The sequence below is a fragment of the Pelodiscus sinensis genome, chromosome 6 (assembly GCF_052426305.1).
Source record: "Pelodiscus sinensis isolate ZL-2025 chromosome 6, ASM5242630v1, whole genome shotgun sequence".
In the NCBI taxonomy this organism is placed as follows: domain Eukaryota; kingdom Metazoa; phylum Chordata; order Testudines; family Trionychidae; genus Pelodiscus; species Pelodiscus sinensis.
Genome location: NC_143057.1, coordinates 3243409 through 3265529, shown reverse-complemented (window position 1 = coordinate 3265529; position 22121 = coordinate 3243409). Strand labels below are relative to the sequence as shown.

The 22121-nt window shown below is 49.8% G+C and overlaps 1 long non-coding RNA gene across 1 annotated transcript in view; it reads left to right on the top strand.

Moving 5' to 3' along the window:
* Positions 1-22121, top strand: part of LOC112547764 (uncharacterized) — a 71765-nt gene that overhangs the window by 46387 nt on the left and 3257 nt on the right. Inside the window, exons 4-5 of the long non-coding RNA XR_012904571.2 lie at positions 11203-11418; positions 20615-20768. This is a non-coding gene — a long non-coding RNA (uncharacterized LOC112547764). The remainder of the gene's footprint in view (positions 1-11202; positions 11419-20614; positions 20769-22121) is intronic.

Below are 22121 nucleotides of genomic sequence, written 5' to 3'. Positions count from 1 at the left end.
TCATGGCAAGAAAAGGCCGTTGTCATCGAAAAATGTTCACTGGAAAATTTCAACTGGCTGTATCTGAGATGCTTCCATCGCGCACACGACACACTTCCTGCTTGCTTCCGGCAACTCAACTGGTCTCGATTTTGAGACGCTTCTCCACTAAGATGTAAAGTAAATGGTTCCTCCTAAATGCACAATGGTGACATCAAATCTGGTCAGAATGTGGATTTTCCAGCTCTTGGGAACTTGTAAAATGTATTTTCCTTCGGCATTGAAATGAAAAGTTGACATGTCAAAATTTACTGTGAAACAAACACAAAAAAAATCCTAAAAAATGGATGTGGAAACACTGAAATGTTTTCTTCTTCCTTCCAAAGCTTTTTATGATGTTGAAATATTATAATAGGAAATATAATATATGACAATTAGTATAATAGAAGCCTCTTAACGAAGCAGTTAAAATGTTTTCATCTTATTGATACAGAAATGTTTTGACATGCTGGAAACCAAAAATGGTGGCGCCCGGCAAGATGCAAATGAAGCCCGGGATATTTAAATCCCGGGCTTCATTTGCAACTTTGAATGCCTACATTAGCCACCCTAATTCGAACTAGGGTGGCAGTGTAGACATACCCATAGTGATTTGCTAACATGCTGAGAAGATGAAGATCACCGGAGGAGTCTGGGTCCCTCTAGGCCCTGCTGTGTGTCAGTGAGGGAGCGCTGAATGATTTTTCTGTGGGTCAGCAGCCCCTGACCCCAAAAAGATTCCCCATCCCGGTATAGATTGTGTGCTTATTTGTATTTTCTTTGTATAACCATCTCTGTGCTTTCATGCCTACTACTTATAGCCACTTAAAATCTTTCTGCAGCTGATCAATCTGTTTTCTAATTTACCCCAAACCGTGTATTTTACTTGAAGTGCTGGTGAAACCTCTGCATGGCGTACCAAAGCTGGCGCATGACCTCTCCACGTTGAGGGAGGGGAGGACTGGGTAATAAACGGTACTGCCCCGGAGTCCGAGGCTGTGGGTCTGGGGGGGGGGGAATTGGCGGGAGCCGCTCTGACGTTGGTTCATGAAGTGCTGGGAGAAGCAACCAGGTAAGTTAGTGGGGTGTGTCCCTGCCTGTGGATGTCAAGTGCAGGACCCGGAGTGATTTGCGGCTTGTCACATCACCGTGTGCGAGGGAGCCCAGGTGGGGACACTCAGAAGTACCCCAGTTCCAGTGGGCGAAACCCGTGCTTTGAAGCCTGATTAGTTTTGTTGCCTCTTGCCCTGTGTTAACATTCTTCTCGGAGATGAGAAGCCAAGGCACTCCCTGCCATTCAGACCCCATGGGGCCCTTTGGGGGCTCACAGGGCTGAAAACCCATTATGATGGGCCAGCAAAGGATACCCACCAGGTGGAATCCCTGGGTAAAGAACAGCTGTCTCCAGCATCGCCTCTCCCGTTGTTGACGCAGGGCAATGTTCCGACAGCGCTAGGTTTGGTACAAGAGTTCTCTGTCTGTGTATTTGTGTAAACAGCAAACGTGCCAGTAGATGGCACCCAAGAATATGGAGTGTAGCACCTCGGTGTAGCTGGATCATAAAACCTGTGCACCATTCCTTGGTGCAGCAATCGATATCCGCTCCAACGTATGCACGGCTGGAGCACTGCTACGCTCCAGTGGAGCCCAGCTGGCGTGCTGCTCCCTTGGGTTTGTAACTTCCCGGGGTCCTTCAGAGCAGCCAGCACAAACCCGCTTCAGGATCTGGCCGTGACAACTGGTTCCTGCGTGACTCTCTCCAATGGGGTGTTCACGCTCTGCAGGGGTTATGGTCATGCAGATAAGGGCCAATTAGCATCTGGTGGAGTCTGGCTGGGAAGGAGCCCTGCCGGGGAGGAACTTGACTGAGTAAAGCCAAGAAGTTTGCAGCAGAAAGAGGCTGCAGTGTGGAAGCCAGTGGTCACTCTCTGGACGTGGAGGGGGGGAAAGGGGAGATCCAGGGAGAGGGTGAAGCCATGGGATCCTGGAACTGAAGGAAGAGCCTGTGGGCAGTGGAGTGGGAAGTAGCCGAGGGAAAGAGCCATGAGGCCAGATGATGGACAACGTACAGAACGTAGTGGCTGATGGTTGCTGAGCCGTGAAGGAAGGGCGCACCCCAGTGGCACAGAGCGGCTGTGAAGGACAGAAGGAGGTGCTCTAGCAATGAGGGAGCCCTGTCTCCGCTGTACCCCACGTCTATTGCACCCAGCTCCTTGCGAGCGGCAAAGGCCAACGTGAATGTTTCGCCAGCGCTAGCCGGCCTGAGCCCTGTTCCTGCCTGCTGTCGCCTGCCCTCGTTACAAAGTTGCACCAAAGCTGCGTTGAGCCCGTTTCCTGTAATTACTGCTTGCTGTTTATTATGCCTTGAAGGGGCCTCGGTTAATTTTGCCGAGTCCAGAGCTTGAAAGGGACAAGCAAATAGTTGTGGTTGGAAGAATAACAACGTTAAATAATACATTAGTAATAATTCTGCAGACAGTGCCCTGGGGCTTGTCAACATGCGCTAGGTGGCCTGAAATGGGCTTTATTCATAGCCCCCGTGGCGGTGCGCCTCTGCCTTCCTCATTTGGATATCACAGTGGATTACAGCTAATTACTGGAGGGAGGGCAAGACCACGCTGTTCGTGGCGCGGGGGTTGGGACGGCACAACGGGTCATACACTGGTGCTGTAGACAGCCCGTGCAGGAGAGAGCGGCTCTGTGAAATATTTAGTGAATACTCTAGCGGGACGGCTCCTCAACTACTGTCAGCTGGTGTAGCCCCGGTGAAATCAATGGGGCGCTGCTGATTCTCGCCAGTGGAGGGCCCGGCTGTGGGTCTCTTTACGTTATCACCTTGGTTTATTTGCACTGGGGTTAATCCACCCTTCTTGCAGACCCAGGGCAACCCCGTCCCCCTTTTTGCCCCGCAGGGCTGGGAAGTCGGTATGACTGGCCAGCGTGGGGTAGGCCTTGTGTTGCCTAGGGCCGGCTCCTCTAGCGCCCCCAGCTGGCTTGACGCCAGTTTTGTGCCTGAGAAGCTGCGCTGAGGTGGGAGGGTGACCCTGGTGTACGAGGGGCTCGGTGCCGCAGTGGGTCGGGGAATCCATCCGTAGCAAGGAGAGCGGCTAACCAAGCGGATCGCTCTGAGCAGGTTCTGGCTCCCTGACTTCTCCAGAGGCCACCTGGGCCAGGCCCAGCCTGCTTGCTGGCTTTCCGGCAGGCCAGCAGGGCCCAGCAGTGCTACAACGACAATCGGTCCAAATGAAAAGCTTTTGCTGGTGAACCCCTGACGTGTGCTCGTAGGAAAGGGGTGGACGCAGCCAGGGTTGGGGGAATATGGACAGCACTGCAGTTGGTGGTGCCAGGGAGGCCACTCCCAATGAGAGAGAAATTTGTCTCCCACTTCCTCTCTCTTTATCCTGGGGTCCTCTCATGGCCCCTGTTAATGTAACCTTACCATTTGTAATGTTCTTTCTATGAAATACTGCAGGGCTCTTCCCCATTTTGCATACAGAAACCGAGACACGGAGAGACTAAGTGACTTGCCCAAGATCACACGGGGAGTTTGTGGCAGAGCAGGGAATGGAACGGCGCTCTTCTGAATTCAGGGCTATTGCCTTAACCACTGGGGTCCTCCTTTCTCTTTCCCACCTGAGACCAAGGAGAATTCCCTTCTACGACCTAGGCCCCTGGGCGAAGTGAGTGTCGATTGTTCTCCAGGCTTCTTTCTTCTCTGCGCTCAGAGGGATGGTAACTGGTTCTGGGCAATCTGGTTACAATCAATGTCTCTCCATGCATGTTTGATGCCGTCTAAATGTCACCAGCTTTGCGGCGTGAGCCGTGGAATTATTTGGCTGCCTGAGAGATGGCCTTTAAAGATCCATCGGTTAGTAAGTTGCATTGTGTTTTGACGTGAATAATTCACTGAGTTTTGGCCGCCTTGGTGTTGGTCTGATTTGCTAAGTGAAAGAGACAAAACAAGAGAAAACCCACCCCCGGGAGGCTCCGCAGACGGCTGGATCCGGGTGACAATCTCATTTGAAAAGTCCTGAATATTTATGTTTGGTGGTGCGAAACAAACCCCAGGGCAGATGCTCTTCTAAAGGCCACTTCAGCTGATCACAGTGTCATTGCTTTCCCTTTAATTGAAAAATGCAGTCCTTCCTTCCACTCCCCCGCCTCCAGGACTTTGGGCCTACCATCCAGCTAGTGTATGCACGCCGAGAAGCATGCAGATCCTTTGTGTGCCCTTGTTGGGGGCAGGATCCGAGAGCCCGTCCTTGGTGCAGACTCCTGGGGCAGTAAATGGGATTACTCGCGTGCATAAGAGCTGCCAAATGGCTTCTCTATTGGATGCATTTTAATTAGTTTTTCCCCCTTGTGGTAGCTGCCCTGGTTTCATCCCGAGGAAGCACAGCGCCAAATGAAAAGCTGGTACTGCCGCAAACATACCGATCCAGAATGCAATGGGGGTAGCGTCAGTCGTCTGCCAGGGAGTCAGTCGCGACCCACAACCCATCCAGCCATCTCTGTGCATAAGAACCACCTTGCTTCTCCCTCTGCGGGGAGCAGGTTTGATTAGTCCCGTGCCACAAAGATGCACAGAGAAGAGGCAATCAAGGCACAGAGGTTCCTCTCTCAGCTAGGATTCCAGCATCGCCTTCGTGACCTTGAAGCATTTCCTTTAATTGACTTCTCTTAAAAGCCAGCACCTGTTGTGTAGCAATCTGTCTCCCTGATGACAGGCGAATGTGACTTGCTCGTTAATGAGCTGGCAGCACTTTTTACAACTGTCTCGAGTCCCGGTGGAGTGGGCCAAAAGTTGCCATGACTCCTTCTCGTTGCCTACCTGCGGTGTCAGTCGGAGAAGTTGTTCTTCACCGCCACTCCTAGAAACGGGGGTGTGGTTGGCTCATAAGAACAGCCAGACTGGGTCAGACCAAAGGTCCGTCTAGCCCAGGGTCCTGTCTGCCAACAGTGGTCAATGCCAGGTGCCCCAGAGGGAGTGAACGAACCAGGGAATCAAGCGATCCCTCCCCTGACAAACAGAGGCAAACGTATCTAGTTCTTTTTTGAACCCTGTCAAAGTCCTGGTCTTCACAACCTCCTCTGGCTCCTTCGATGTGTTTAATGGTTCGAGGATCAGGAACCCAGCTCTGCTCCAGGGCTCCTTTGCTCCCCTACGTTACAGTCCAAGGACGGTCACAAAATCCCACCCAGGGCAGGATCTGCTCCAGGAGAGATCTGGGTCCGTGCCAAGCCAGCTGAGCTGCCCTGGCCAACCCAGATTTGGAATGGGACCTGCCTGCGAAGAGGAGCTGGAACTGCTGCATGGGATGGGTGGTGTGAAATCGGAACTGACAGATCATTAGAGACATTAAAAAGGAAGCCTTCCTTTCATGCCTAAAGGAAGACAGATGGCGGGAGGCTGCTCTGGAGCTGTTGGAGGAGACGGGGTGATGGACCTGTGTGAGAATCCTTGGGATCCCAGGGTGAGGAGGGCGATCTTCGCGTTGTGGTTCTAAAAACTCGGGCACGGCATGAAGGTTGGGAGCAGGACTCAACAGGGGATTTAGAGACAAGCCTGCAGGGCAAAGGCGAGCCGATGATAATACACTAACCTCTCCAGCTCTGCAGCCCTCTGGATCTCAGAGCTGCCAGGCACAGAGAGTCTATTAACACTACCCTGGAAACAAAAGGACTTTGCTTAAAAAGCCCATCAAACGTTCATTGCGCCTCCCAGGGGCCAATTACGGAGGCAATAACGAGAGAACTTTTCTCTCTCTAAAATGTAACTTTTATTGCCTGGAATGGGGAGCCGGCTCGGCTGTAGTTCTGCAAGCTCTAAAGCCGCTGTGGGGAAAAGCACAGTTCTGTGTTGGGAGACGCCTTGCTTGAGAGAGACGACGCTCAGAAAGAAATAGGTCTCTCAAAAGAGGAGGAGGATTAGTGGAGCTTTGCCTAGAGCAGGTAGGTGCTTTGCTTGCATGTCCTTGTCTGGAATGGTAACCCAGAGCAAGGAGGGCAACATTCACATTGTGGTTCTGTCCATTAAACAGAAGAACGGTCAGACCAAAGGCCCATCTAGCCCGGTATCCTGCCTGCTGACAGCAGCCAATGGCATGTGCCCCAGAGTCAATGCAAAGCCAGATGGGCTGCCCTTGCCAATCAGGATTTGAAATGTGATCAGCCAGCTGAGAGTAGCTGCAACTGCTCATCAAGTGATTCATCCCCTGTCGCCCATTCCTAGCTCCTGGCAAACAGAGGCTAGGGACACCATCCCTGCCCATCCTAGCTAGTAGCTATCGATGGGCCTAACCTCCATGGATTTATCTAGCTCTTGTTTGAACCCTCTGAAAGTCCTGATCTTCACAACTTCCTCTGGCAAGGAGTTCCACAGGTTTTGTGAAGAAATCCAGTAACTATTCCTTGCTACTTCTCCTAGCCATGTTTTCCTCTTACAGAGGAAGGCTGGCAGAAAAAGTCACGATCATCTACTCTCATCCCCTGTGTCACACAGGCCAGGGAGTTCCACCCATGGATTTTTCCCTGCTCAGAACAATCCCCACATGCGGGGGATGGCAGCAGAGCTGCCCTGTCCATTGTGAGCCTGTTTTCTCGCTGCCTTTTTGCTCTTCAGGTGTGGCTGTTCGATGCCGCAATCTGAAACCAGCCCCGTGGGGCCTTCAGTGGCTCGCCACGCACATTCTCCTTTGGCCGGAGAGGAAGCATCCCGCTCTGAACCCACGGCCCCAGTGTCCTTACAGACGGCGGTGCCCAGCAGATCACAGATCTGCACATCCGTGCAGCTGCAATTGCCGGGAGGGGACAACGGGACAGACTCTGCCTTCACTCTGGCCTCTCCTACCTGCGGCGCGTAGGACTTGACAGCCGTAACGCTCTTTGAAGGGGGTTCTTGGGTGTGGCTTTCCCTAAGTTGTGCTCCAGGCCTGACCTGGATTTGTACTTCAGTTTACCAAGAGAAACTCCAGCTTGGCTTGTAGCACCCGCTTCTCTTAAGAGGGAGGCAGCACATAGCAAAAACAAACACACAAAAACAGTGAAACAAGCTAATAGTATAAACCCTCTTCCCCTGGATTTTCTTGCGCTCGGGGGTGAAGCTTTGCCCCCGCGCCTGAAGCTGGCGTCGGCATCTGGCTCACCAAAGCCCCCCGTGGCGGAGGCAGCTGCCTGGTTAATGCTTCTCCTTTGTTTCCAGCTGCTTTCGCTGGCCACCAGAATTCCTCGGTGGGGAAGAGCCTGGACATCTGTGGAAGTCGCTGCCAACCCGAAGGCCGGCCAGCTCTCAGCGGGTGTTGGAGAAACTGGAGGCAGGGCCTGTTGTCACGGACAGCGGTGCAGCTGCGCAGCAAGGAAGTGCCCACAGGAGAGTAGCTCCCCTCGGAGTGGTCAATCCACATGCCCCATGGGTAGGGAGGCCGGCTGTCCCATTTTAGAGGGACAGTCCAGTATTGGAGCCCTCCTGGCTGGACTGGCCCCCAGGGACAGCTCAACCCCCTCTGGCCTGGGTGGCTGGCCAGGCCGAGCTAAGCCCTGCGTGTGCCAAAGCCCCACACAGCGCTGGCCTGGGGAAGCTTCTCCGCCCCTCAGCTAAAGTGAGGCGGGGAGAAGAGTTGCCCTCTGGAGACACTCGAGTCAGGTCATGCCTGCCTTGCCCTTCGGCTGGAAGCAGCTCACCTCCGTCCTCTCCCTCCGTACCGCAAGGCTGCTGCTGGCCACGCTCGGGGGTGAACCTCAACAGCAACCTGGAAAGGGGGCAGGCTCTTACAGAGTGCCTGGAGGAGGCTCAGCACCAGGTATCAGGAGAGGTGGATCTGTCCCGGGGGCCCGGTCAGGTCAGGTTGGTCAGTCACCCCCCCCAGTGCGAGAGAGGTGTACGGGGGGAGAGTCACCTCTCCCTGTGCAAGGTAAATACAAAGACTCCAACCACGAGCATTTCTTTAGAACAGGCTCAGCCAAGCGGATGTTAATTTGAACGTTTGTACTGCGTCGCTCTGACCGATTGCCTTTGGAGTCACCTGCCTGCGAGTCATTCTACCAGGTGTCCCGGGTTCACCATCGGGAAATATGGCCACCCTCTGGAGAGAAGCACGCCCATCAACGTAACGCTGCCTACCTCAGGGACTAGGTTGGTGTAACTAACTGTGCTTAGGGTGTGGATTTGTCATGCCCCTGAGCGACGTAGTTACACCGATATCAGTCTGGCTGTAATGATGGGTGGGGTTTGGCAAAAGTATCTAAGCAACGTGGGAACACAAGACCTACTGGCTTTCGATAGTGTGTTCCTAAGTCACTTAAGGTACATCTACACTGCTCCTGAAGCCCAAACTCTGACTCAGGTTTGAGTCCAAGCGTTGTTTCAGTCCACACACAACTCAACCCAGCTCCTAGTACCCTGCTGGGATCCAGGCTGGGGTGGCTCTGTCTGAATCCTGCTGTGACTCAGGCCAGGTCTTATACTAGACATGGAAGGTTGGCTCAAGGCTGGAGTCGATGAACCTTAAGCCGAACTTGGCACCGTCTCCACAACAGGAGACCGATGAGAGCAAAGGTTCCTGTCAACTTCCCTTACCCCTCACAAATCGAAACGTACAGGTGTTGACCTGATCCGCCCATAGCGTTTGATTTAGCAGGTCCTTCCTAGACCCGCTAAATCAAACGCCAGAAGATCGATCTCCAGTGCGGTAAGTATAGACATGGCCTCACATTCCAGCCTTGCTACTTTGCAGTGTGGACACAGCTCAAGCTGCATACTTGAGACACAGTGGATCTGACCCACCCCTGCCAACAGGAGCCTAAGATCTTAGTTGACAATTCCTGACCCAGATTTACAATATATGGATTTTGAAAAATTGAGACCACATTTTCCAGGGGAGAGAGAAGTTTTTTAGCTGAGGATATATATGCAAATCTATTTTGATGTCTTTGGCAGTGTCACTGAGGGTGCAGTTGCCTCAGGGTTACTGTTTGCAGAGGGTTGTGTTTCTCAGAGTTTTCCATGTGGATTATTTATAATTGGTACCATCTGAGTGAGGCCACAGCAGTGTAGAACCAGCTGGATAAACGGATGCCTTTTCGGCAGGTCCTGCCGAATTCAATATGTATCCCCTTAATATGCAGCTGGTGTTTGCTTAGAGCAAAACCATTTGGAACCTGATCAAGCCATTCTTTTTCATGCAGTGAAGTCCCAGGAGGGTTTTTAAGAGCAGGTCCCCCGGAGAGTCCTGGGTACAGTGTTATAAATATAAATGGTTTATTTGAATATTATTATCTAGTGATCCTGAGTTTGTGCATAAATCTTGTGGCTTGCCTGACAATTTCAAGAAAATCTTTTGTCTAAGTAAAATATCAAAATGATTTGGAAACTTTACATGTCTTCAATGCTGAGCTTTAGTAGGATTATTAATTATCATCGTCGGCTGGATTAAACCTTCTTGAAATTGATGAGTGCAGCAGCTGTCTTTCATTAAGGATAAAAAGTGGGATAATAGAGGATTCAACCCAAGACAGATGGATGTCACTGCCCAAAACAAAGGCGCATATGTGTCTGCTCAGGAGTTAAAACTATGTGGATGGATGGTTTTCTCCAAGTATTGTTTGGAATCGTGTGGAAGGAGAGCGAGATAAGACGAGACAGCCAGGAAGCTCCCGATGCAGAGGCAGCAAGAGCCAGGAGCAAGGCTCTCAGAAGAGCCTAGAGAAAATGTTTTTGGGGCAGAGGGCTGGCTGACAGAGATCTGGAACTGTGAGCAAAGCAGCAGTCTCCTGTTGTCTGATCCTGCCTGTGCGCAGAGAAACAGGGCTTGGTACATCACCCCAGAGCCAGAAAGCTATGGCGCTGTAAAGTTCCAATGCAGTCTTAATCTTAGGACGTTTTTCTCCTTCGCTCTAATTACTTGTATTCAGTTCCCCATGTGTAGAGAGAAGTCTGCCTTCCAGCCCCCCTAAAAACATCCTGGAAAAATGCTGTATACTTCCACAGAGCTGTAACACAGACAAAACAGGCTGTAGAAATATCAGACTTGTCTGTAAAACCTGGTTTTTTCGCTCTGAGAACATCAGTTCCGAAGAAAATATTATATAAAACCAAATTAGCCACGAGAATAACCTTGTCCCATATAAAACACAGGTATGGTCATCTTTTGTGGGACTCCTATGTGTCCATTCATGGATTGCCTGAATTCTGTGTAGGCCTTGATTTAGGGAGGCTTTTAAGCACATGAATACCCCCATTAGAGCTAACGGGAGTTTTGCATGTGCTTCAGGTTTGCATGTGCTTCAGCTTTTAATGCTTTGCTTTGGGGCATTGGTTAACACTAGGCATGTATTGAAGCTTCATTGAATTTAATCACATGCTTAAGACCGTGACTCGGTCTCTGAGCTTTAGAGACTTTAGTTGAAACGACATTCAAACCCTGACCCCCAAGCAAGCAAACACTAAAAAATATGGAGTTGGACCCCCCCTATTTCTCTGGAGTTTGGTAGAGTCTTTGAGAGAGTCTTCAGCAATCAACAGAGATTTTCGCTGACATTTTTTCCCTCCTCTTTTTTTTCACTGCAGACTCCATCCGCCTGTTTCCTTCCTACTCGACTGTCCCGATTCAGTAACCCACCTATTCTCTACAGGACACATCTGCAGCTTGCTGGTTCAAAACAAGTGTTCATTTAGTGATTTTAGCTAATTAGCCTGAAATAGGTCAGACTTGACAGCGCGTTTCCACAGCAAGAAAAATCTATTTTGGGGTTTGCAAATAGTTTGAGATTTCGACTTTCTGTTTTGGTTCACGCTGGGGGGGGAAAAAAAAGCCAAGTCTCAAAACTCTGTGTGAGCAGGGAAAACTGCTTCTCACCCAGTGCCTGACACACTAAGGTGGCACCATGTGAACATAATACAAGGTGGGTTTTTTTAATCTGGGTTGGGAATCACTACACTGCCCAAGGCACAGTGTGTGTACCACAGCGATTGTCCTAGCCCACAGCTAGGATTTGTTCTAATGACTCACTACACGATCTTTGACTTCCCGTTTGATGCCTCCGTGTATCCGTCTGTGAGAGGGGAATAAGAAAAGCTACTGTTTGTCAGCTGCTTTGAGAACTTTTGAGGAAGGTGGGCTCGGTTAGTGCAAACCACGGGTATCGTTTTATGAACGTATTTCATCCAACCTTATTTTGCTTTCCCAGATTCCCTGCTCGATGAGTCCCTTTCCACTGAAATTCCAGCACATTTTTGGCAGGGCAGGAGGGCAGCTTTCCCCAATGGGGAACTCCAGAGAGAGCTGAAGAAGGAAAACCATTTGTCACCCAATACAGGAGAATCCAGCTTACTGGAACGCTGCCCCTGAAATATTCAAGTGCCTCTTGAGCAGTAGCGTAACATAAGAAGCACTGATCACACAGGTATCTTAGTTTTCCATAATAAACACAATTCTCCAATTTGAAAAAAAAAAAAACATAAAAATCTTCATTTTCCTGTGATTGTACAGATTGAATCTCTCTAGTCTGGCACTCTCGGCACCTGACCGGTGCCGAACTAGACAGTTTGCTGGACCGCGGGAAGTCAATATTGTCTAGTAACATTACCAACACTTCCACTGCTTGCTGGGCTCTTAGAAGACATTAGCGGTAAATCAGAGCTAAATCACAGCCCAGAACACTGAGAACCCGGACTAGGGGCTGTAAACAAACTTGATGGGACTGCGGGAAACTTGACCACATCCATGATAAGTAGATATCCGGCTAACTAAAATCATGCTGCACTATAAATGTTGCCAGACTAGAGCGGTTCAACCTGTAATGAAATCTCATAGCCAGAGCCCCACCAGATTCTCTGTAAACATGCAAATACCACGTTTTTCTGTGGCGAATGGATTTCTGGGATCCCCGCTGGTCCCTCATTTTATGAATGGCTGCACTCAGAGTTTAGCTTTCAGACTCTTTCAAGAACAAATGAGTGCAAAAAGCAGAGGCAAAAACGTGCAGTTCTCAAACAGAATTCAGAATCCAGGAAATCCTTGATAAGGAACATGTGTCGGCAACTACTCTTGATCCATATTTTAAAGGGGAACTTGAAGAGTTATTCCCAAGAGTTTGCTGCAGACTCTAATCACTGGAGAAATAGCTTTGTAAGCACGGTCTTGAATGGGGAAGGCTGTTTAGGTTTCCTCTGAAGAAATCACCTGAAACAATGACATAAATGTATTAACACATTCCCTCTCATTTCCCCTTGCCAAATTTTCCTTGGGAAAAAAAAAATCCACCAGTTTGGAGCACATCCAGCTAGAGGTTTCATGTAAATAAGAAGCAGCTTGGCTAGCTTATGGGAATAAACACAGCTATCAACGGAGAGATGTTTTAGTGGGTGGTTCACAACCCACATTTCTTGGCTAAATGTTAGTTACCATAAATGTTCTTGGTGTTAATTCACTGCCTGACTTTAGGGATTTAATGAAGATTTAAATGAACATTGGCAAATGTTACTTGTGTATTTATGCAAACTTGGGCTAAACCTAATCTCCATATTTCTCATCTCTGTGCTGTATTTGTTCTGCGTGTGTCTATAACTAAAATATGATAAAAGACGGACTGATGAAGGACAATCTTGTGGTTAAATGTCTAGACTGGGGGCTTATGGCTTTCTCAGCCTCAACACTGGCCAGAAAAAGGAAGATCTTGAGGTTAGGGCACTGGACGTGAGGGGTGGGGGGAGTCAAATCCCTGCTCTGCCACAGATTCCACGTGGAACCCGGGGCATGTCACTTAATCTCTCAGGGCCTTTGTTGCCTCATGTGTAACATGAGGGTAATAATACTTTTTTTCTCCCACCCTTTGCCTGTCTTGCTTATTTATATTGTAAATTCTTTGGGGGGGCAAAAGCCATGTGTACATACAGCGCCTAACACAATGTCCCCCAGTCTCCCCATCTCAGTTTGGATGCCTGAGTGCTGCTGGAATGCAATGGCAATAATAATGTTAGAGCCACCTAGGGGTGGCTCTAAACTACACCAATTGATAACAGCCCACCCAGGGCCTGCCTGCCAGTTGCAGGCTGACTGAATGCACTGGCGGCATTAAGTTAGGAGATGGGGTAATAGCCAACTATGACATCGGGAGAGAGCAGGGGAACCCCAGATGGCGAGTGCAAAACTCCCCACAGAACTTGGCCCTTTAAAAACCATGGCAATGAAACAAGCCTGGCTGTCTGAAAGCACAACTCCGCTAATTGCTGGGGGGAGCCAGTTTGTATTCGGTGTTGTCTTTGGTGGTGAAAGCTGCCCTATGTTCATTTACCTCACACTGCTTCTGTGCAAGTTCTTCAATTGATCAAAACCAGAGTCTGCTCTCATACGGACCCATGCAGAGTTGCTTTCCTATTGCTTAAGTAAAAAGGTTGCGTCTGTCTCAAAGGGATGAGTTTGAAAGGTTACTTTAATGTCACATTAACGATTTTGATTTGCTAGGAATATTATTTTCAGTCTTCGGCGCTTTTCTTTTAATCAAAATAGCTATTTTTTGACATTTCCTGAGACTGTTGCTATTTTGGCATGCTGGGGTTTGGAAGGATGAGAAGAATGGTTAAAAATGTGAAGTCACCACAACATTTATCACATGCCCTTCTTAGAGTTGTCAGGTGTCCGGTTTTGAACCGGACAGTCCAGTATTTGAGCTTTCCGTTCTGGGAAAAAAATGAGAAAATAGAAATGAGAAAATAGAAATGTCTGGTATTTTCTAAATAAGATGTAATGTAGATTGTGATGTCATGTCAAGTGTGTTCGGTATTTTTTTGAAACCATCTGGCAACCCTAGCCCTCCCCCCATGATACTCCTGAGAGAGCAGCTCGTGGGGGCTACGTTCTCACCTCAGCATGACAACTTCTCTGTAGATCAGGGCTCTTGTTTCATCTCATCTGTTACGTTAAGCAGAGCTGGGTCCCCATCACGTAAGATGCTCTGCACACACAGTAAGAGGCACTCCATGCCACGAAGAGCTTACAGTCCAAATTGTTGATGGGCAACTTGCAGCCCGTGGGCTGTGTGTGTCCCATAAGTTCTGCGTACGGCCTGCCGGACGTTTTGTTTACCGTTGCCCACCAGCAGGGTTGCCAGAATCTACTGGTTTCCATCCTGTAATGGGGTTAGGCCCTAAGGCTGAAAAAACCATAGAGAAGTCCTCCAGGCAACTAGAGAGGCTAGGAAGAAACTGGCCAATCAGGGGCCAGAAAGGCCCTATAAAAGGAGTTGCAGGACTAGAGGCAGCTCAGTCATAGCCCAGACCTAGAAGGGAGGTCAGGGGATGGTTGGCTGGCAGAACCAGGAACAGCTCCCATTGGAGAGCTGTTGAGAGTGATGCACTGATTAGGTTTCAGTTGGAGTATTGTGTCCAGTTCTGGGCACCATATTTCAGGAAAGATGTGGAGAAATTGGAGAAGGTCCAGAGAAGAGCAACAACAAGGATGAAAGGTCTAGAAAACATGATCTGTGAGGGAGACTGACAAATTTGGCTGTTTAGTTTAGAAAAGAGAAGTCTGAGAGGGGGCATGAGAGCAGCTTTCAAGAACCTAAAAAAGTGTTACAGGGAGGAGGGAGAAAAATTGTTCTCCTTGGCCTCTAAGGAATGGGCTTAAACTGCAGCAAGGGAGGTTTAGATTGAACATTAGGAAAAAGTTCCTAACTGTCAGGGTGGTTAAACACTGGAATTAATTGCCTAGGGAGGTTGTGGAATCTCCACAATTGGAGAAGAGGAGGTGACACAGACACCTTTCAGGGATGGTCTAGATAATGGGTTCCCAAACTGGGGGGGGGGGGCGTGAAAAAATTTCAGGGGGGGCACGAGGTGACCCAGTCCCACCCCCCCATCATTACACCTCCCAAGAAAGAGTTCAAGGTGGCTGGGGCAGACTTCAAAATGGCCACCTTAAAAGGGCAATGCCTGCTCTGCTCTTAAAAGGCCAATATATATATTTTTTTTGGCTGCTATTTTGGGGGGGGGGGGGCAGGCATGAGGGTTTCTCAAAAATCAAAAAGGGGGCATGATGCCAAAAAGTTTGGGAACCCCTGGTCTAGATGGTGCTTGGACCTGTCATGAGGGCAGAGCCCTGGACTTGATCTCTTGAGGGCCCTTCCAGTTCTAGTGTTCTGTGATTAGATGATTCTGTGGGATGTTTATGAGCGAGTTCCCTTGGACAAATTTCTCACTGAAAGAATGCCAAACATCTCCAGTCTCTGTAAAGAACTTGATATTTCTCTGGTTTCAATGGGGAACCAGTTAATCAAAAATCAAATGTGTGTCCCGTCGTTTGACACATCTATTAGGCTATGTCTAGACTGCAAGCCTCTTTCGAAAGAGAGCGTCTAGACTGCACGGAGAAATTTCGAAAAAGCGGCTTGCTTTTTCGAAAGAAAGCATCCAGTGAGTCTGGATGCTCTCTTTCAAAGAAGCCCTATTTACGTTGAAGAAAGCCTTCTTTCGAAAGAGGAACTTTCGAAAGAAGGCGTTCTTCCTCGTAAATTGAGGTTTACCGCCATCGAAAAAAAAGCCGCGTTCTTTCGAATTAATTTCGAAAGAACGCGGCTTGAGTCTGGACGCAGGGGAAGTTTTTTCGAAAAAAGTAGCCTTGAGTCTGGACACAGCCTTAGTGTCTGTTCCAGCAGATAAGCCTCAGAAGATGAGGGAGGGAGAACAAAAGTTTCTTTCTGTGCTCCCATGCCGAAGCTTTGAGAAGTGCCTTTCCGGCCAGTCAGAAGCTGAGCATTGTCGTTGCAAGTCTGAGACAAGGTCGGGGGGACCCAAGATGGCGTAGGGGGGAGCTGCATCTCAGTGCTTGACAACAGTCGGAGACCTGCAGCAACGCGGCCTTTTCTTCTTCCGCAGCCACCACTGAACCAGACTGGGATGGTAAAAGGATGGGGCCAGTGCTGTTTACCTCAGCGGGAAATGGCGCATATTTGGCAAGAGCCTCAGTCCTGTTGCGCTGTGGAGGCTTTATCTTTAGCGCCCTAGTGGTTGACCTGCTGTGGCTGATGTTGCCAAGGCCGAGCGAAGGACTTGGGTATCCTTCCCTCCCCAGGAGCCGTGCCTTTCCTCTGCCCCTTGCTCTGGAAAACCCCAAAGTCCTGTCACCCACCGGTCAGTGCGTGTGGGGTCTCACCAGTGCCCTGTCGCGGCCCCACCTATGGCCGCTGGCTCTGGCCCAGCCTGCAGAGAGTCATGCTTGCACTTCTGGAGGTCTCTGGCTCAGCCCCTGGGCTTGGCGACAATCCTTTGTCTTGGCGACAGAGCCCACATGGTCTTCCACATCCAGCCCCGCCGCTCTCCACAGGCCGAGGAGTGGCCTGACTTGCCCACTGGGGGGTGCTCTCGGTGCTGCCCAGCCTGGGGCCTGCCATGCTCCGCGTGGATCCAGGGGCTTTCCTCAACGCTTGCCTGTTTCTCCGGGCTCAGCAGGCAAGCAGGTGTGGAGGGGACACCCCCATCTCCTCCTGGTAGCGGCAGGCCTGATCCAAATCCTTCTGCATCGCGGCGTGCAGCCTGAGGACACAGCCCAGTGCCACGCCCTGAGGGCTCCCAGATGGACACTGCAGCCCTGGTGCTCTGTGGTGGCTTGGTTTGGCCCAGCAGGGCTCTGCGAACCAGTCAGAGAGGCGTTTCGCTGAGGGGGAACGGGCGCCCGTGGAGATTTATTCCTCCTAGCAAAGCGGTGGGCATCATACTTAATGCCGTAGACTTCACATGGTCAGTGGCTCCGTTGCCTTGGCGCACTCATAAATCTTTCTAACCGGGGACCAGTCTCTCTCTCCTAGCAGCGGCTGTCTCCATCAAATGTTTCTGCAAATCTTCTGTGGCCTGGCAAGCCGCTTTCTGGTTTTCTCTTGGAAGGGCAGTGCACAGCCCCCCGACAGCAGCGTCCATGTCTGGCTAGCGCAGAGAACAGGGGCCACGTTCCCTGCCACGTTGCTTCCGGCTCATGTAGCCCCTTTGCCATCAGCGCGCGTGTGCCAAGCTAATACTGGAGTGACATGGTGGTGATGCAGGATCTTGTAGGGCCCGGGTTGGCGGCCTGGGTCAGGGGTGGGCAAGATACAGCCTGCCAGGCTGTTTAATCTGGCTGTGGTCTGTTTGATCCGCTCCCTCGCCCTCAGACCCACTAAGACCTGGGGCGAGGGAATGCGTGAAGTCATGCGCTGGAGTAAGTCTGCTTCCTAGCTGGGGGAGGGGCGGAAGTTGTGGGGACAGGGAGCTTACTCGTGCTATCATGTGCTCTACGGTCAGCCCTGCCTCGGTCTGTCTGGGAGTGAGGCTCTGCTCCCTCTTTTCATATATATCGAGGCAAAACGCACGCCAAGTCTGATTTAGTGGTTTTGCTGTGACAGTTGCTTGAGGAGATGCAGTGAAGCTTCTGCATTTTCTTCTGGATGTGGGTTCCTTTTTATCCCAGGATTCCCTATCCGGGCTATATTTAGCTGCCGTCAAATGGTTTAATTCTGGTCTAGTGAGCTGCGAAGTCCGAGCCGGGAAACATGGGTTTAGCTGTCCAAGAGGGAGGGTCTAAGATAATCGGCTCTGCTTTGCAGCAGCCAGAGATAAGCAGCTGAAGCTGGTGGCGGAAAATGGCAGTGCCAGAGGTCTGGGAAGGAAAAGCCTGTGCATCTGGCTTCAGGGTGCTAGAAAATCAGAGCAGGAAGCGATAGCTCTCTCCAAAGAAACAAGGGGCATCTTCACCCTCATTCTTTTCCCTCCTGGAATCTAGGAGCAGACCTAGCGGGTCCAGCGGAGGGCAGCCAAAATGATGAGGGAGCTGGAGCGTATGACCTACGAGGAGAGGCTGAGGGATTTGGGTTTGTTTAGTCTGCAGCAGAGAAGAGTGAGGGGGGATTTGAGAGCAGCCTTCAACTTCTTGAAGGGAGGTTCAAAGAGGACGGAGAGAGGCTGTACTCAGTGGTGGCAGAACAAGGAGCAATGGTCTCAAGTAGCAGTGGGGGAGGTCTAGGTTGGAGATTAGGAAAAACTATTTCCCTAGGAGGGGGTGAAGCCCTGGGCTGGGTTCCCTAGGGAGAGGGTGGAATCTCCATCCCTAGAGGTGTTTAAGTCTCGGCTTGACAAAGCCCTGGCTGGGTTGATTTAGTTGGGATTGGTCCTGCCTTGGGCAGGGGGCTGGACTTGATGACTCCTGAGGTCTCTTCCAGCCCTGGGATTCTATGATTCTGTGAGCTCACTTGGCTACACAAAGCAGGAGTAGCCTCTTTCAAGTCATTGATCTTGGCGTGGTGGAGGTGGACTTGCCAAAGCTCATTAAGGAACAGACTGGGGACAGCTGGGGGACAGAGCGCTAAGAGCTTTTCCTTCTCTGTCACGTGGGCGTCAGGGTGGAGTGGCAGGGAGGAAGGAGAGCAGGCTTCAAAGGCTGTAGGGTTTGTACCTGACCACGGGCCATGGAATTCCAAACGGTTCCTGTGACTCAACGCCATACGGAAGCATTGAGATCTGTTAATGACTCCTCAGGCGCATTAGCCAAATGCTCTTAAAACAGCCACCCAGGGCGAGTCCATCCTCCCCGCCTGTTTCCCAAAACAACAAGGCTCCTCCGGGCAGATCTCATTACATCCGTTGCTGGGCATTGCAGGTACTTCCGGGAATGGTGCACCTAGGACGCTGCCCGCTCCTGTGATATAAAACCAGGCGGTCCTGCTTCTTTTAGGGTCTGTCCCCCACCTGGCGGGGGTAGAGCGGCATCCTCTTCGAAATGACACCTCCCAGGCATTGTTACATCACAGGCACCGTGAGTCCGGGATCGCAGGGGTGGGAACCCCTGGTAAGAATCCCCGGGCCTGTGCGCCTGCCTGGAAATGCTTGGATAGCCAACCTGCATCTTGGTACCTCCTTTGGTCTGCTGGTGGCATGCCATAGATTAGTTTCCTGAGGGCTCATTCTGGTGCTGGGTCATGGTGTGGAGAGGGCTGGATCATGGGAGGAGCCTGCAAAATACAGGAAGTCAGATGCAAGGATCTGGTGTCTCCCTCTGGCCTTAACATTTACAAGTCTAAGAATCAGAGTTCAGTGTCACGTATGATAGGATTAGCCATGTGGCCTTTACACTGAGCTGTGCTCCTCGCTGGGCAAGCCTGCTCTTGCTCTGCTTTATTTTATCTGCCAGAGACTGCGCGCCCCTGCAACAGGAGTTAGCTTTGCACGAGAGCGGAGTCCGGTTCCCAGGCCCGCCCGTAACGTTGCACAGCGGGGCCACCACGCCGCACTGAAGGGTGGTTGCAGCCTGCTTGTTCTGTGCACTTCGCTGGATCTAGCCCCCCTTCCCGTTCACACGCTGTCTGTGTTCTTTGCTAAGGTTTCTGTAGGCCCCACAGATGGACGGTTTAGAGGACCAAGACCCTCTCTCTTCCTTGTTCCTTCCCCCCACCCTTTAGAGAAAAGAGGCCAGCTTTGGCCCTCTTCATTTACATAAATGCTCATTCCGCCCCAGGGCATGCCTGGGAAGGGCTGGATGCGGTGTATTGTGTGCACTTTGTGTTGAGTTTGGGGGAGTTTGAAATACATGGCAGGGGCGGGGAGGTGCAAATATGTTTATGAAGGGTAGGGGAGAACTTGTGTAAGACATAGCATGCAGAAAGTGAGTCACCCTCATGTAACAGGTAGGGTGCTTGGGGTGGAGGATTCATTTTCAAAAGGGGGACCTGAAGGGCTTTTCTTACTTGGCTGGGTGTTTCGGAAGGGAGGAAATCAAAGCACTGGGCTCTGCTCTACCTGCCCTTGAATGCTGGTCATATTGAGATACACAGCTTGGCTGTCTCAATATCTAGTTATTGTGGTGCTCTAAGGTGTGAGTGGTTTCACATTCCCAAGGACTCATTGCTGAGAAGGGGGGTAAAACACCTGTGGAGTTCAATGCAACGTTTGTAACTATTGGGAGTGGTTAAGGTTCTAGGCAGGGTGTCGGGCCAGACCTTTGCTGATTTTGCATTTTATTGTGCCTGTCCCTAAGGGCTGCCCCGGCAGAAAGAAGGGTGACATTTCTTGGTCAGAATTGCTCCGTGAGAACCAAGTTTTACAAGCATCTGTTTTTGCCAGCTCTTAGGACTAGCGGCCTGTTTGCACTGTGTTCTGTCACCTGTGTCACATGACTGGGTTTGTGCATTCTGATTGGATGGAGTAACTTTTTTAGCAAGAGCAGTGCCTGAAGAAACCATTAGGAGGTGGGGAGTGTTTTAGGGTGAAAGAAGCACGTCTAGGATTTGGAAATGCTAGACTGTTTCAACCATTTCTGTCCTTTTTATGCTAGAAATAGCATTATGCTCGTTCATGTATTTGGACCCCAGGTTTAAAAAAGGAGAGAGAGAGATGTCATTTATTAGTAACCAGGTAGATTTTACATTAATTTTTTTCTTGTCAGTCTCACAAAGCAATGGCCAGATAATTGGGCAGGCCAAGGAAGTTTGAAAAGCTGCTAGCTAAAGGCACAGAAATGATTAAAAAAAAAATTTAAAAATATATTAGAAGCAGGAACCTTGCCAAATGATCAGTGGGTGATAAAGATGCTAAAGGAAGACAAGGCCATTGCAGAGAAACTAAACGAATTCTTTTCAGGTGACAAAGCTGAGGACCTGTCTCAGATGGCGCTGTCAAGAAGAGGAGGTTTTGGAGCAAATTGATAATCAGTAGGAAGACACGCAGAGCAGATGGAGTCCCCCAAGGAATTTGAAAGGTGCTCAGATCTGACGCTGCAGCACCACTAACCATGGTATGTAACCCACAGTCACTTAAATCAATCTCTGCGCCAGATGCCTGGTGGGTAGCTAATATAAAATTGATTTTTTTAAAATGCTCCGGAGATGATCCTGGCAATTACAGGAGGGTGAGCCTAACTTTAGTAGTCAGCAAATTGGTTGAAATGATAGTAAAGATCAGAATGATCAGATACCCAGATACACATGATATGTTGGTGGAGAGCCAACATGACTTTTGCAAAGGGAAATCGCGCCTCGCTGATCTGTTACAATTCTTTGGAGCTGTTAATGACCAGTTGGTCTAGGGTGATCCGGTCAATATAACCTTAGAAAGCTTTTCACAGGGTCCCTCCCCAAAGGCTTTGGAGCAAAGTAAGCTGTCCTGGGATAAGAAGAAGGTCGTCCTCATGGATCAGTGGCTGGTTGAAAGACAGGAAACAACGGGGAGGAATAAATCCTTCATTTTCATAGTGGAGACAGGTAAATAGGGGTGCACTTTGATCCTGTGCTATTCAACGTATTCATAAATGATGTGAAAAATGGGGTAAACCTTGAGGTGACAAAAATGGAAGCGAATAGAAAATCACTCAAAATCCAAACCTGACTGCAAAGTGTTACAAAGGACGCTCCCCAAACTGGGTAACCAGGTGAGGCACAGCTGCAACAACACTGGCAGGTCAATTTCAGTGTTCAATGCAAACCAATGTACATTGGGCAACCTAATCCTTCCTGTGCAGGCAAAATAATGGGGTCAACATTAGTCGTTACCACTCAAGAGAGAGACTCTGGAGTCACTGTTGATAGACCTCTGGGAGCCAGCCACTGTAGTAAAAAAAAAAAAAAAAAAGCTAACAGAATATTAGTAACCATTAAGAAAGGGGTAGATAATAGGAAAACAGAAAATCTCTTATTGCCTCTATATCAGCGCATGGTACGCCCGCATCTTGAATACTGCATCCAATTCTAATCATCTCCTCTCGAGAAAGATATATTAGAATGGGAAAAGGTACAGAGGAGGTCAACAGAAATGATTAGAGGTTTGGAACGTCTTCTGTCTGAGGCGAAATTAATAAGACTGGGACTATTCAGCTTGGCAAAGAGATTTCTGAGGGACATTTATAAGAAAGCTATAAAATCATGATGGCTGTGTGGCAGATGAATAGAGAAATGATATTTATCATTTCCCATAACACAGGAGCCACTGGCCACTAATGAAATTAATAGCTTAAAACTAGCAAAAGCAAGTACTGTTACACGCAACGGAACTCATTTCTGTGGGATGTTTTGAAGGCCAAAAGTATAACGAGGTCCAAAAAAAAAAAAAGATTGTTGCCCGGTTCATTCCCTCTGAAGCGTCAGATTCTGGC